The 17,367-nt window shown below is 32.2% G+C and overlaps 1 pseudogene; it reads right to left on the minus strand.

Annotated features, from left to right (window-relative positions):
- Positions 1 to 16,537, minus strand: part of LOC149538362 (uncharacterized) — a 48,861-nt pseudogene extending 32,324 nt beyond the window's left edge.
- Between the last annotated feature and the right edge of the window lie 830 nt (positions 16,538 to 17,367).

Raw genomic sequence — 17,367 nt, forward strand, 5'->3', positions numbered from 1 at the left:
ATTATACTTAATATTAAATATATATAATTATAACTATATCATTATGTGTGTGCGTGCGTGCGTGTGCGTGTGTGTGTGTGTGTGTGTGTGTGTGTGTGTGTGTGTGTGTGTGTGTGTGTGTGTGTGTGTGTGTGTCTACTATAATATATATCTTAACATAGTATTAGGAATTATTTTATAGCATTATATATTTTATTAAATAAATAAAATTTTATTTAATATTATATAATTTCTTATGTGTAAAAAGGGGACATAGGTTATCCTATGATCCCTTTGAACTCATATGATCAATTATAATGTTCCTAGTGGTCCGAAGACCCCTTGGGACATATGTTGTCATGAAATTTATCGAAAGGGGTCATACATTATCCTATGACCCATTTTGACTCATATGATCAATTAAAATGTCCCTAGGAGTCCCAAGAACCCTAAGGACATATGATGTCATGAAATGTGTCAAAAGGAGTCATAGGTTAACCTATGACCCCCTTCAACTCATTCTCAATTATAATATGTCCCTAGGGGTCCTAGGATTCCTACAAGTATATGTTGTGATGAAATGTGTCGAAATTTGCCATATGTTATCCTTTTACCCCCTTCGACTCATATGATTAATTATAATCTATCCCTAGGGGTCCTCAAACCCTTAGGAATATATGTGGTTATGAAATGTATGGAAAGGGGTCATAGTTTATCCCATGATCCCCTTCGACCTATATGATCAATTATAATGTGTCCCTAGGGGTTTGAGGACCCCTAGACACATGTGTTGTCATGAAATGTGTTGAAATGGGTAATAGGTTTTAGTTATACATTATAACTTGTTTCTTATAATGAGATATTATAAATTTAAATTCTAAAACACAAATGTTGCTACCCTTAAAATTATTATGCATCATGTAACAAACCTCTAGATTTATGCTTTCATCTTCCTTTAGAACATCCTAATTCAAAAATTTGAGATGATTCAATTTCTTACCTAAAATCTTGCACCTAAACCAACAACATGTGATACACATTTTCTTGAGAAAGAAAATCTGGCATATCATCAATATCAAAACTCATTAATGCTTATCTATGTATATTTTCTTCTTTCTTTTCACTTGTGTATTATGTTTGTTGTTTACTATCTGGTGCATAATAATTAGATTTCTAACTACTTCAAAATAGGTAAACAATTTGTATAAGCAATCTATTATAGGTGGAGAAGTTTATCTTCCAACTTCAAAGTTATGGCTAGGGACAACATTCTGTCATCAAGAGTTCCTAAAATTTCTTGGAACTTTACTTAAGATGATGTTTGGAATGAGTGTCTTTGTAATAGAAGACTGCCAAGACGAGATTTTTTTTTGGCGATAATGAGAAGGAAGAATGGTTGAATGCGAAAAATGGGCATGCTTGACTTTCTCTCCCTCCTCATCTCGCTATTATCTCCCTCTGTGTTATGAAATATTTTACTTGTGAAGAGAGCTTTAACCCTTACCATGCCTATTACTTCCCCCTATTGAACTTTATGTGTCATGGTGAGAAAATTAATGTCTCTTTTTTTCTAGTTTCCTCCTTAAAGGGTAACATTAATAATGGTGACAACCTACCTCTCCATGAAAGGTTAACTTTTTTCTACCATCTTGTGTTTTCTCATCACTTTTATTTTGGTAGGATCTTGACCCATGGAAAAGAGTTAGTTGGGACCAACTCATCTATATAAATTGAGTAAATTAAACCCACCCTTAATGTTACCCCTAGTAAAGAAATCCCTAACTTTAGGTCTATTGGTTTTTTATTTAACATATTTAATAATACCATAACAAAAAAAAATATGATGATATCTAGGGGTTAGCTACTTTCCATACCTGGTACCCTCTATTTGAGTTTAGACCAACTAACAAAGCAATTGTGTTTCCTACTCTTTTGGTTCTACTAAACTAAGGTAGGTCAACCTAAGAATTTGAGAATTCATGAATAATACCTTATCCCACAAATCCCTTATAGTAGAATTGGTCTTGATAGTAGCCATAATAAACTTGACAAATTATTGCAACATGTGATGACCAAATTTATATCATATTTTGATAGCAATATTTAATGATTTGGATTTGTAAAATTTAATTCATGCAATGCTAAGATTGATTTTCTTGATTCTTCAACTAAATGACCAGTCCCTTAATCCATTGCCACAATAGAGTCATACCAGTCAATATAAATAGATCTATTTAATTGGCTTGCATTTAAATGTATCAATTGCTGGTCCATCCAAATTCTCTACTTACAATATACCTTCCATACCTTAAATGCCCCTATCATTCCATAGTAGCATTTTCTTAATTATTTGAATTAAAAGAAATAATGAAGTGATATACAACCCACTTAAATTGCATTTAACTAAATTGAAACTTATTCATTCATTCTCAAAAATCACAAAAGTATGAAAATAAAGATAGAATTTAGAGACACTTGTATATATTACAACGTTCCTTGTATTAACCTCTACGAGAATCATCCATATTTTTGATAGTGAGACTTATGAAAATAATATTGGATTAAAACCACCCTTTTATTTACTTGAAACTTTCAAAAGAAAAAAAAACTAAAACATCTCATCCTCATATGATAACATCCATCACTTAACTAGACTTTGGACCCTTCTTCCCAATCTTGGAAATCCTTTCATAGAATAAGGATTGTAACAAGCTTTGGATATGGGAAGACACATGTCATTATATGAATAAAAAAAAAAGTTACAGAGAAGAAAAAATATCATTTTACAAATATTATCTACAACTAGAATGATATGGGAAGTAGCTCAAAATTTGACACTTGACATCTTGATGTTCAGGTATAGTCCTTTGTTTGTAATATAGGTGTATCCATAGAAAGCCCATGAAAAGGTAAGATAATATGGTATAATTTATTTCCTTCCTCTATTTTATCTTTATTGGTCTTCATCAACTATCTTCTAACTACTTCCCCTGAGCAAGGGCTTGATTTCACCAACTGCTTCCCACACATAGACTTGTCTCTTACTTGGCCACCCAATACCTCTAATAGCTTCTACATCATTTAATTTTTTTTCCATCTGGCATCCATGATGGCCTTTGATTTTGTTACAAACCTGTTCATACCAACTTCTATCTTGAACAAAAAATCAATTAGATCATAAAATAAGTTGTCATCAACATCCCCATCAAAAAATCTTGCAAACTTTTATAATGCAATGATGTAATCAAAGGATGTTGACCACTTTTTCCAATCCTTCAACTTATTTACATTATCAATAATTAAGGGAATAAAAATATCATCAACATAACTCATTATGTTCACTTTACTTTGGATTACTTGTGACTTGTAAAGAAACTAATCAATTATTTCACCATTTCTAAAGCATCTTTTACTATAAAGATCTCATAAGGAAACTCTGGCATTTTGGCCATCAAAATAGTCAACTTATCAAATAATAGAATGTATGGGTCCCACTGATTAAAAATAGGGGAGAGCCATGTTAGAGCTTCATTACACACATATTCTACACTTTGCAAGGAGATGAAAACACTATGAAATTTTTTGGACATCCTTTTCAATACCTTTAATCTTTCATGTATAGAGTCATATTTAGTGTATCCACTTTTAGTTGATTGTTCAGACTTGGAGCTTCAGTCTCAACCATAAAAACTACATGTTTAGTCCCCACTACCTTGTCTTTAGTCATGGGAGAAATTCAATCATTTGTTCTTTTTGATTCCTAAGCCCTTATTTTAATCCTACTTTCCTTTGTAGCTTTGAGCCACTCCTTCAAAGTGAAAATCTCTTTTTATAAATCTTGAATTTTTTCTTACAACTCTTTCATCCTTTGTTCTAGTACATAGATCTTCTTGAGCTCCTCTTCATACAACTTTCTAGTTTCAATATACTCTCTTAATGTATGGGCAAGTTGATCTACAATCTATTCAACCATAGCCTCATTCATAAAAGAGAAGTGCTTGAAAGCCCTTCAGACCTCACTACCAATAGTTGATTCCAATGTCCATATTAATGCACATCCTTGAGTTGTATCTTGTACATCCATCAATCAAGGCTTATTTGATCTAGGAGGAATTCTCCATATAGATAATGTGTTATTGGCAATATTAAAACCAAAGCCTCTTTGTAGACCCTATCAACCAAATGCTTCATATGATATTGACTTCTCTTGCCTTCATTTTTGATCCAAAACAAATTTTGTTCCCAAGTCCCATCTAGGCACTATTAGCATATGACTCCTTTGTATGAGGTCTCAGACCTCAATAATTTCTTTAAAATTCCTGGAACCATAGCTTGTTGGGCACCTAACATTCTATTGAAAACAAAAGTGAAATTATAGGAAAATGACATATAACTAGAATAAGGGTAATCTTAGTCCCATACCTAGGTCCAAAGCTAAACTAGAAATTATCCATCAAGGTCTAAATTTTGGCCAATGAAATATGTGCTAAAGTAGCCAATGTTCTTGTATAAAATCAAATGCATCAATAATGAATAATGTTGGAATTTGAAATTTCCAAGTTCTCCTCTCTAGACAACTTCAATTTGTTCTTACATTTTTTCAATAATATATTTCACATAATCATATTCAATATTTGTAAATTGGTCTTGAATATTAAGAGCCAAGAGGTAAGGTCCTGAATACACCATATGTGACCTATTAGTCTTGAGTGCCTTATGCAACCCATAGACTGTATTTTAAAGATAATTATAGAATTTATTCACTAGATGCATCTTATACACCTTCTTTGGTACATCTCCAACTGATTTGAGGTCATATGGAATATGATGGAGCATCACTTTTCCAGTATAAATCTTGAAATTTCTTTCAAATTTCTCTTAAAAATCTTGGATATCAATCTATACACCCATATGGCCTTTAAGCCCAAAAGATATAGTGAAAGAGGCATGGTCTAGTGTACATAGTATGCTCCTACCCTTCTTAAGAAAGGATTTTTTGTATGGTTATAGGATGCTATAAGAGCCTTTAGTAGATTCATATCTAGATATACTTCTAGGAATATGAGTTTTACCAAATTTCTCTACCATGGGTTAGAGGTTGGCTGCTTCTTAAATCTATTAATGTAAAAGAACATAAAAGGCTCATAGCCATTTGTGTCTAGGCATGTGGCATCTCTACAATACATATATGGATCCTTGAAATAATGGTTATTTGCTGAAATAGCATTTGATAACCCAAGTAAGAGTCAAGCACATTCTTCTACATATTGGAAATTTTTTTTTTTGTCTTGTGTTGATGTTTGGACCACCTCCATGTCCTTTGATTTCCCCCTATCACCTTTAGTTCCATAAAAAATTTCTACAAATAAACCTTGTACCTTGAAACATGCAAGAAGTAATTTAGTAGTTTCATAGCCTAAACACTTTGCAACTCAATGATTCATTAAACCTTCGCAACTGGTACTTTTACCTATCATAGAGAATATCATTATGTATGCATGTTCTTCATCAAATTTCTTTACTCGACTAAACCTATACATGCACAAGGATTCAAAATTTTTAGTATGAGTGTCACTTTAGAATTGGTGACATTAACATCGAACTAAGCCTTCTTATTTTATGGCCAATTTCTTGATTGGCTGGAAACCCTTGTCCTTTTTAAATTTAGCAAAGTCACTTTATGCATTTTGGTCATGTTAGTTTTTTTATCCTACATTCTATTAAATTTTACTTGAACATCATAACCCCCTGAACCTTATTGTCATAACCTTCTGATCTTACACTCCACAGCTTATCATATAGTTAGAGAGCCTAACTATTATATCCTCCTTGAAGCTGCAAGCTTATGTTGATAGTTAAAGTCTTCTCATTGTAGCATCAGGTTATTAATCTTACCCTTGAAATTAATCCTTCCATCTTACATTTCACTTCAGTCGTAACCTCAAAAGGCCTTGCAATAAACTACTTATGCATTTATGCTCAAGTCCTAGCTATATTATTAAGAATCACTTTTAGAATTAAGGATTTTGACTTATGACACTATGCTCAACCCTTAGAATGTAAGACTGAGAAACATTTTGACCTTTAAAAGAATAGAATTATGGTGATACACTCAAAGCCCTAGTGAAATGTCAAGATACTTGGGTAATAGCTTTTACAATTTTATGCTTAACACATCATTGTGAGATCAAGAAAGGATAAAGAATATTCCTATCATGGCTTATGACTTCTAGCTTTGGTATAAGACTTAGGAAAAGGTAAGGGGTTGACCATAGGATAAAAATATTTTTGCTAGGTGAAAAAAATAGTTAAAACACTTAACATAATCTTAATTTATAAAAGATAACTCAAAATCTTAAATAAACATAGGGTATGGGCTAATCAATCAAGGGTTTCTCTACTAAAACTTTACAATAAAATACATGAAACCCTAAATGCATAAGTTTACCTAATTTTGATAATATTTTTTTAAAAAAATGGGAATGGTGAAAATACATATCATTAGTGGCTCTAGCTAGGGATAATGTATAACATGCATCTATTTAAGAATTCATCATTTCTAGAAGAGTAGACCACATAGTTGACAAGGTGACAACTACACAGAGAGCAATGCCTAACCTAAGGAGGGAAAAAAACAACATATTTACATTAAAGTACAACAATATTTATAAATGTACAAAAACCTAAAACTATTGTTCATGGAATAGAAAGTACTTACAGTAGGAGTACTTCTTTAGGAACTATGCATGAGCTGGAAATTCGAGAATATCTCCTGTTAATTCCTTGACAAAATAAGAATTCTCACCCCATTCACTAGTACATTTCCCCTTATTTTTCAAATTAAATTTTTGACTAAAGGCCATATTGCCTATGAATTCTTTTTTTTTGGTTTTTTTCCTGATTTGGTCAAAATTTTGACCAAATTAGGGTTTCCCAATTTGGTCAAAATTTTGACCAAAATGGGTTCAATAGAAAAAAAGAAAAAAAAGCAGCATCATATATTCTTTTTTGGCTTGAGGAGTTGGTTGGATGTGCTTTGCATGCATGGGAGCCATTTGAGGTAAGAAGTAGCATTTTGGTTGTCTTATTGTTGTGAGAAAGATTCATTCAAAACTTTTTTGACTTTTCTTTTATTTCCCTATGAACTTACTGCAAATTAAGGAAGGAACTTTGGATTTTTAGAGCCTTAAGAGCCCTTGTTTTTTGGTTGTGCTTTTGGCTCAAACATTTTCTAAAATGGTTACCCTATATACATGCTATTGAAGGTCTTTCTTTAATTTAGCTTAAACAATTTGGCAAATGAGTGTCTTGAATTCATGATGTAAAATCCATTTTTTGAATTATTGCTTAAATATTTTGTTTTTTCAATATGAAAAACATTTTCAAGCCTAGAAACCCCGTCATTTTAGCCTATTGTACACAAATTCAGTATGCATTTACTCATACTATTGGTACTTTCCTTAGAAAAATTTGAAACCTAGTAGTAACCCATTCCCTTTCCATCCTCCTATCCATCAAAACTATTCACAGGATCTCAAACATAAAATAGAGTGTGCTCAATAGTGTGTAGGAACTCTACATTGTCGTCATCCGGATAGAACCAAAAATGGAATATGAGAATAAAAATTAAATTCACAAAAGTTTCTTTCAAGCTAAATGCTTAAACAAGGAAAATTATATTCATAACCACACCATATCTTGTTCTTCATACTCACATAAATGTGACTCATGATCAAAAGGTAGCATTATCCTGTTTGTGTCCACCATTGAAATAATTATGGTGATCCATGTATCTTTAGGAACAACATACTTTTGATCTCTGCTAAGATGCCCATTTCTTCTTCATTTAATGGTTCACAATATTGGGTGTCTAGTTTGGTGAGTGAATTTAAGGCCCTTAAACCACCATTGAGCATCCTCAAATTTTGGCAACCACCAACATCGAGATATTTCAAAGGCTTGAGTTGAAAAAATTACTCTAGAAGGCTCTCTAAGTTGGCACAACCACTCAAATCCAATAAATTTAGAGCAAATATAGCTCCAAGGATTTTTGGTAATTCAACTTGCTTCTCACATCCCTTTACAACAAGCATTTGTAAAGTGGATAGATTGCCCAAGTTGTTTGGCAAAGAGGAAAACTCAGTGCAATTTCTTATATATAGTTATAATAAATATTTTAGTTGGCTGAAGGTGGGTGAAAGGTTGGCCAATTTATCACAACTAGATAAATCCAAGGCTTGCAGAGAAGATAGGTTTTGAATGCTCTCCAAAAGTGTACTGAGATTGTTACATCTACTTAGGTCTAAATTAATTAGAGACTCTAATTTGTAAATGCTTGTTGGAACTGCCATGAGGGCATTACATGCACTTAATTCTAAGCATTACAGAGAGGATAGATTTTCAAAACAACAAATTCCTCCATACAATGGAGATACTGAAGAACAAGAAAGCCTTGCATTTTCCCACATTTCACTATACCAAGTTAAACATATTTCTCACTCCATAACATTCCTTCCAATCTTGCATTGATATTTGTACATGGTATTAGTACAACCATTCTTAAGTCTATGATGTTTAAGTTAGTCCCATTAGTACTCTTCATATACTAGAACAACTCCAGAGATCAGAGAAATGAATTTTTCTTACTTGGTTATATTGAGAAATCGTTCAACATAAGGGAATCCTGCCATTCATATTGATGTGGTTGAGAATGGCCTCTAGCATTTACCCTCCCATATTTTCAATGTAAATTTCCATTCCTCTTGGAAAGTACCTATTCACCACTCACAAAGTCATTCTAGGAAAACTTGCTAATTTTTGGCCAACTCTAAGGTATAGAATAGGGTTATGGTGTGGACCAAAAAAATGGAAAAAAATAATAATAAAGGAAACCTTATATCTTCCCTAATTTCACACAATAAAAGCATGCAAACAAAATGACACTGCCCTCTAAAACTATACATTATTTACTATCAAAATAATAAGGAATGATATCTTGTTAACAATGAGACCTAGATAATGAATCACTACAATCCATCTAGTAGTTAGATCCCATTGATCAACATAAATGTTCAAAATGTTATTCAATCTGTTGTCATTTCTTAAAGTTCTTTTGAAATTATAAATAGACTTAATAATAATCGTGAAAAGTGGAACAAGAATTGGAAAGGAACATAATGAAATATTTCTAGACATCAATTAAAGTAGAAATAAAAAAATATTAAGTAAATCTAGATGACTATAGAATAATGGAAGATGGAACCTAATCTAGATACTGATCCATATACTACTCTGAAAATACACTAATCTATATAGTGCTATAGAATAATGGAAGATTAAATTAAAATTATGCATCCTTAAAGTGAATATAAAAAAAAAATGTAGTACAAGAAAAAAATCATGTACAGGAAGTAGATGATAATGTGGAGATTGTAGAGGTGGCATGTACCTCTCTTTATAGTAGAGTTTCCCATTTTTGGCTTAAAATATATTTGGGTTAGAGGATATATATGAGTTAGATCATCTAAAGAAGCCATTCATTTCAGCCCTTCCCATAACAAAAATCACAAGCTAGCTGCTGATAAGAGAAGAAAAATCTTTTCACTTGCTAAGAAGAGAATAAAAACCTTATCACTATAGCTGATGAACTTTTCCATGATTATGAGCATCTGGGATTTCTCTATTTGAATGAAACAACTATATAATTACATCAGCTTCTTAGTTAAATGTTCTTGCATGCATCATTGACATTACTAAGGAATATAAATTATCTAAAGTATACAATACTATTTGGATGATCTTTGTAAGCAATTTCCAAATCCTTTCAACTACCCAACAATCTTTGGATTCTCTCTTTAAATGTTCATGGTTTGTACTTTCATGCACTATGATCAATAATATCCAATGCTAAAAGGCAAAAATTCTACTTTGATTAGCACAAACCAAGTACCTTTTCAAAGTGCATATATTTCACATGTAAAATGTTTAAAATCACCGATAAGTTTTTCTTACCCATCCTCATAAATGACTTGATCTAGAATGCACATTCATTTTATTAGAAATTCAATGGCTCAGTCTAGTTTTTCAATGTCAAGTTTGGAAGTATTCTGATGTGAAATACATTTTCTATGTGTTTTATGTGTTCTATTTCATGTGTTTTGAAAAACAACTATCTAGATTTCTTGAAGGAATACATGAACCATGGCTTGCAGAACTTGTCATATTCAAGAATAGCCTTTCTTGAGAAACTGGGGGCTGTGAAACATTATTTAGTAAGCTCTAACATGATACAATAGTAAAATCCATACACCAATCTTCAATTGCCATATTTATATATTTTAAAACATAAATGATCTAAAATCTATATACTCTTGTGGAACAACCAAATTTATTTATAAAAGGTTAACATCACAAGCAATGGGCTAAGTGAAGTGGAAAAAAAAAGTGCAATTGTTATTCACATAAGTTTTTGTTTTTGGCACATTGTGAAAGCTAAAGGAGTAGCTTCTATAGTCATTTTTTCATACTAAATCAAGTGAAATAGCAAAAAAAAAAACATCTATTTTCTACCCTATTATGTTTTCCATAACCAAAATAACTTGAGGAGAAATGATCACAAAATAAATAAATAGAACTCATCAACCACCAAGTGAAAGTAAGAGCTCTATAAAAATAAGGATCTAATACCAAGTATGCAATTTTATACTATTTGAACAAGATAGGTACTCTATATACCAAAACCAATGATAGTAAGATAATAAAGAAAAATTTATATACCCAGCACAAACCCAATATAGTTTGTGCATTAGACATTCACAAACTTCAAAGCCACATTTGTGATAATTGCATTCACACTTGTGATTTATAGCTTTCAAAATTTGACATAATATAAGAAAGAGTTTTATTTTTTGGTCGAAGGAAAATCTAATCAAATTGATAGATATGCACCCACAACATCTCTATTGAAGATTGAGGTGCTTGAAAATCATATTTTGTTATTTTGTCATCTTGTTCTATTAAAATTGTACTTACAATATTTTCAAAATAATTTTATTTGTTTGATGACGCATCTTATAGGAATAATGGCTAATATATGTAACCTTATGTTTACAAGAAGTTGGACAAGGTGAGGGTGTACTAACTCTAGACTTATTTGTTGATCACTTCTTCATCAGCCTATAGTCACTGTATTCCAGGTTCTCAATTCTTTTCCTTGTTGTAAAAATGAAATATTTTATTTAAGATTCCTTATAAGTTTAAGATTGAGAAACATATTATAGAAGTCAACTTCCCCCTATTTCAGTTGCCTTTAAAAACTAGTCTTCAAGTCCCTATGTCATTTTTTGGTTGGGTGCTTGAGCACAAAGCTATACATGTACATAGGGAAAGCCAAACAACTGCTAGAATGAATCATACTTAACTACTAAAATAAATAATCACAACTCTGATATGTGAATACTCTAAACTAAATACAAAATTTCCCTATTAAATGACCCCAACTCATGACAAACAAGGAGTAATAGAAAGGCTCAACAAAATTTATTGAATTTAGGTGAATGAAAGTTATCGATATTAAAATATGGATGAATTTGAGCGAGGTGACCAAATTTTTCTTTCAAAACCATATGTATAGATATAAACATTAAGTACCACATGTTCAATATTTTTCTAGATATATACATTAATTAGACTAGTTTTTTCTTTCAAAACCATATGTGTAGGTATAAACATTAAGTAAAACATGTCCAATATTTTTGTAGATATACACATTAATAACATCAAAATTTTCTTTCAAAACCATATGTGCAGATATAAACATTAAGTACAACATGTCTAATAATTTTATAGATATATTTTCCTATGAAGAAAGACCACACTTAACAATATGAACCTAGAAAAAGTAACAAGAGAATTGCTAGATTCTAGTTTGAGTTCCAAAGAAAAGTTGATAAATGTAATTGTCCTTGCAAAATGTGTAAGGGCTTAAAGAATCAAAGAATTCTAATCACAATAGCCCAGAGTCATTGTAGGCAACATGGTTAGGTTGAAGGGGGCCACAATTTTTGTCAATTTCTCAATGTGGATTTTCTACTAGACGAACATGGAGGTGTGAATATCCAAGCTAAGGATAAAACTCCCATGGAAGAAGATGATAATATGCTAGAGGACATGATTAAAAAAGATGGTATTGGTGTAGCTGACGAAGATGCTCATGTTGATGGTACTATTTCATTTGATAATGATGATGAAGATGGTCTTGATATACCTATACTTGAGAAGGCACATGAGCCCCTAAACAAAGGCTCTGAAACAACTCTTCTCTCTACTATAGAGTTGTAGGTGAACTTGAAGGTTATGAATTATTTATCCAATGTAGAAATTTCATGTATGCTAAGGTATGCCATTTTTTTCATTTTCAATGTTAGCATACCATTATTATTCAGTATATTATCAATTCATATTTGTTGTTGTAGGTTGATAGGTGATTTTTTGTTACCACCATCAAATATTCTACCTCGTTCATATAGAGAATTATCTACCATTATGAATCAAATTGGAATGAAGTATCAGACAATACATCCATGTCCCAATGATCATATTCTATATTATAAACAACATAAATTTGCAATAGAATGCCCTAATTTTCATATTAGTAGATATCAGTTAGATCAAATAATAAAAAAGGTTCCTCACAAGGTTCTTCGATACATTCCCATTATTCCACATCTTCAACAATTATTTAGGTGCACTAGCTTGGCACAATTTATAGATTACCATCCATACAATAGAATTCAAGATGACATTATGTGAATGCCTATAGATGGTTCTTCATTTAAAGAGATAGAAGAAATATGGCCACACTTTAAAGAAGAACTTCATAATATCAAGCTTTCATTGGCAGTGGATGGTGCTAATCCATTTGGAGATATGAGATCTATTTACTTAGTGTGGCCTATTTTTTTTATTAACAATAAAATTCCTCCTTAGATGTCCATAAAGAGGGAGCACATAATGTTGGCAATTATTGTACCAAATTTTTTTTTTTAATAGTTATCTAAATTAAGTTATAAACAGTGCATAAAAATTGTCATAATAGTTATGTAATTTTAATGTTCATTCAATTACTAGGTAAGTACCAAGTTAAATATATAAACATGTATATTGAGCTCCTTATTGATGATTTGTTGAAATTATGGAATGGGTTCACTATGTATGACATCTCTAGACCAATAGGGAAAATACAATTTCAATTCCATGTAATTCCTTTATGGATAATACATGATTCCCCTTGGCTAACTCATTTTTGTGGTATGTTATATTGTTAAGGTCACATATTTTTGGTCTATTATAGTGCTTACACATTATTCTTGAATGCTTAAGTTGTGCATGGTAATTGTACATGATATTTTAGGTCTTCAGACAAAGGGAAAATTCATATGTCTAGTTTGTGGTCCAAAGATGAAATCTCCTCATTGAAGAAGTTTAGAAAAATAGGTGTTTGATGAGTTTAGGCACTTTCTCCACAATAATCATAAGCATCGAATTACTAAAAAATAAAATTTTAACACCAAAGAAGATAAAAAATCAAGGCTATTGGCTCCTAATTTAATAGTTTTGAAAATAACCAAGAAACTAGATAAATGCATCTAAGGCTAGCAACTTCCCATTACAGATACATTAGACTACAATATTGGGCCAACTTTAAGGCACAACTCCTTCTTCACTTTAGGCTCTACTAGACCTAGGCGGGTTAACCCTTTAGGTTATGAGATATGGTACCAGTGCATTTAAAACATAAATATAAACCTAATTACTACAAATGAAAACCATGTATATCTCCTAATAACTCATGAGAAGACATAGATCTATAGTAGCTAAATGCAAATCTATGAATCTCACAAGTTGAGTGAGGGTTAATTCTTTTTAGCCCACTACAAAACATGAAATACTAAAATGATTTTGATTAATAATATTGATTTCAACAGACCCTCAAATATGATGTAGTAAGACTTTAATGATCCTATAGCTGACTAGTGCCTAATCCATTGGGAAAATCCATGAATCAAATGCATACATATGGATATCTGATACTTATTTATATATTTAGATATATGATCTATCTATTCAACTTGTAAATAGACATCAATGCTCAATCTGAACCTCATTCTTACATGATATCCCCATCAGTAAACTTGCAACCCTATTGATTTTCCTGAAGCATTTACATAACCTATTGGGTTACAAATAAAAATGAAATAACATACAACCTTAAGGGACTACAACTACAACTTAAGCTCTATGTCAAAGATCATAAAATATTGGATCTCACTGATAAAAGGAGACAAGATTCAAAATGAAACTCAACCATCTGTTTTTCTTTGTATTAATTTCTTTGAAATTATACATTCATATGCATGAAATGAAAATATAGAAAACACCTAATAGATCTAAACTATCTGTATTATCCTTATACTACTATTCATACAAGAGAGAATATGTTGAAGAAAATGGTTTCACAGTAAAAGACTAGAACCTTGCTGGTATTACCTAAAGAAAACTGCCAACCCCTACAAAGAATGAAAGATAGAAAGATATAGGAGAAGATGGATTCCTGGATTTGATTTGCAACTAACATCTATCCACTTGGAATTCAATCCCTTGTAACTAAAAATTTCTTTCATCTTTCTACCACTTGATTTGATTTGGTTTCATCATTATTCTATAACTGATTTACAAAATATCTCTTGCTGAATGATGAAATCTTTTTTGCAACAAAAAATCTAAACTACATCATGAAATGCTAAAGGAACTAAAATTTAATTGATTTGAATGTAACCCAATTCGACCCTAATTGCATTTTTACCAAGTTTTATCAATATTTAGCTCATTACCATGCCAGAAAATAGTTTTGAACTTTGTCATCTAAATGCAATTTCCTATTAGGAATATGGGAGAAAACATCCTGTAGCTCGAACAAACAAATTTTTTTGCAAAAACTAACTACATAATCAGAAAGTTCATCTTCTCCCAATTCTAGTGACATATAATATGCCTATATACACCTCTCAAAAACTTAAAAAATGTCACTTTGAAAAATAGTCCCTCTACTATAAACTTAGCCTGCACTTTGAAATTTTTCCATAAAATTAAAAATTTCTAAAGTCTATACTTTTAGAAAAATGCTTCTTCAGATTTAAAATCAAAAAACATTTAAAAATATTTTGTTATTTCCTTTATGTCTCCATTTGGGTCAACCAAGCTTTGACCAGCTGCCACATGTCTGCATTTGATTGACCTTCTATTCTGCCACCTCACTGTGCCATGTCACTACATATTCTCTATGTCACTATCTGAGTTAGCACTTGCCATGTCATCAACAACATATCAATAGAGCAACACGTGTCATCCTTTACCACATCATCACTTCAAGAATTGTGCCATGTCTAAAGCCTCTGTCATGTGTCATCTTGGGATTTGTCCATCTCACCATGACATGCCACCACCACATCACTTGGCTACAATGTCAACTCCACCTCATCACTGAATCATCCCATCAAACAGGCCCCACAACTCTTCTTGCCAGATTTTTAAGGTCTTTTGGTGGGTCACTATGTCACTAGTTAAAAAACCTTGCCATTTTTTGATGGCAACATAGCGCCTTGCTAGATTTTCTAAGTTTTTCAGCAACCTCAAACATGCTGACATCACTAGCTTTTGCATGTGAATATTCCTGCAAAACTTTAGCTCTTACAGCATCCAACTAGTCGACCGGGACCCATGCGCTCGTAGCTTTGGCTTCAAAATGCGTTGTCTTTAAGATACCATCTTATCGTATGCTTTTGTATTTAAAGACCAAAAAAACCCCTGACAAAAGCAATGTGGGATAAACTAAAAATGGACGCTGCCTCCACCAACAATGACCCTGCACTAATAACACACCTTGTGGATTGCTTCATTCATTACACTACCAAAGGAGCCCCATGAAATTGACTGGTGAGTCTCTATTGATTTATGAGTCACAACTGAGAAGCCAATCATTATATCTAGAAGCAAAGCCGCTCCTAAATCTACATCATACAACAAAAGAGGATCTTTTATCTTTTTTGGTTTAGGCCATTTGAAATATTTGAGAGAAAAATAACCAATCTCTTATGTTTACTATCTATATCTTTAGGGCCCTTGACAACAATCCCTTCAAATTATATATCAGTTGGTCCCGATTCTTCTTGCTGCCATCTTCGATTCTCCTTGGCGGCTTACTTTCTTTGCATTTCTTTCAAAGCCATGGCTTATCTACAATTTACATGTGTTGGTTCTACTCCAAACTTGGTGCCCCTTTTTAATGCGTAGACCCTACTTCTTACTACCCGTGTGGACCTTGTTTCATATTGGCAGTTTCTTATTTGGGTGTGAGGTTCCTTCTAATGGCGTGGGTTTGCTATTGATTTGGAGTACCATAGCTTGAATCTCCATCATTCTGGACATTGCAACTAATTCCACCTCCTCCAATAGTGGGGCTGCTAGTATGTCCTCTGAAAACTCTGTTCCACCCCTCCATTTTGATATTTCATCCTCCCTCACTCTGCACAACAAAGGCTTCATTCATTTTCATAGGAGCATTCTCTATCAATGTGCCTCCTCCTCCTTCATTGGTCTTTGTTTTCTACTTGTAGAGATAAATTTGGCAGCTCCTTTCATGCTGTCCTCTCTCCTTATTTGATGCATGGATCTCCCTTTAACACCTATGATTTGCTCTTGATTGGCAGCTTTCTTCTATGCTGGCTACCCTTCAACAAGATCTTCTTACGAAGTAAACTCCCTACTCATACTTGGCCAGTAAATATAGGCTTTGCAAGATCTTTAATGTTGTATAGTCTAATATCACCATGCAGCCAAATCAAAAAATAGAGAAATCAATCATCCAAGGAAATAAGAAGATCAGTTATTAATCTAGGCATCTCTGGCTGAATCCAATTTTTAACTTTCAATGGTGCCATTGATATCACAACCTCATGGTCCCAGGAATCATTTGATTTCTTGAAAAATCAAACCATATTGATGCTGAAAACACATCCTAGGAAACTTGTATCTCTAGATGGATCATGAAGAAATCTCACTTCCAATGGTATGAGCCCTTCATACATATACAATTGTAGAAATTTATTTTACTATCTCATGTGATGCAATGGCTTGAAGCTATTTCAGAAGTTTGAATATCAATTTTTCCAATGTGAACAACACATATGACTAAGTACCAATTATTGCTTCGCAATCATCCTCAAACTTAGCATTATCAGTTGAACAATCAAGTAAGCTATGTAGTGTACTCATAAATTTGTTATATAGATATGGTTGATTTGTATCCATAACACTTTTCCATTTATGTTT

This window comes from Cupressus sempervirens, chromosome 9 (assembly GCF_028749045.1).
Source record: "Cupressus sempervirens isolate cs-2001-9-10 chromosome 9, ASM2874904v1, whole genome shotgun sequence".
Classification (NCBI taxonomy): domain Eukaryota; kingdom Viridiplantae; phylum Streptophyta; class Pinopsida; order Cupressales; family Cupressaceae; genus Cupressus; species Cupressus sempervirens.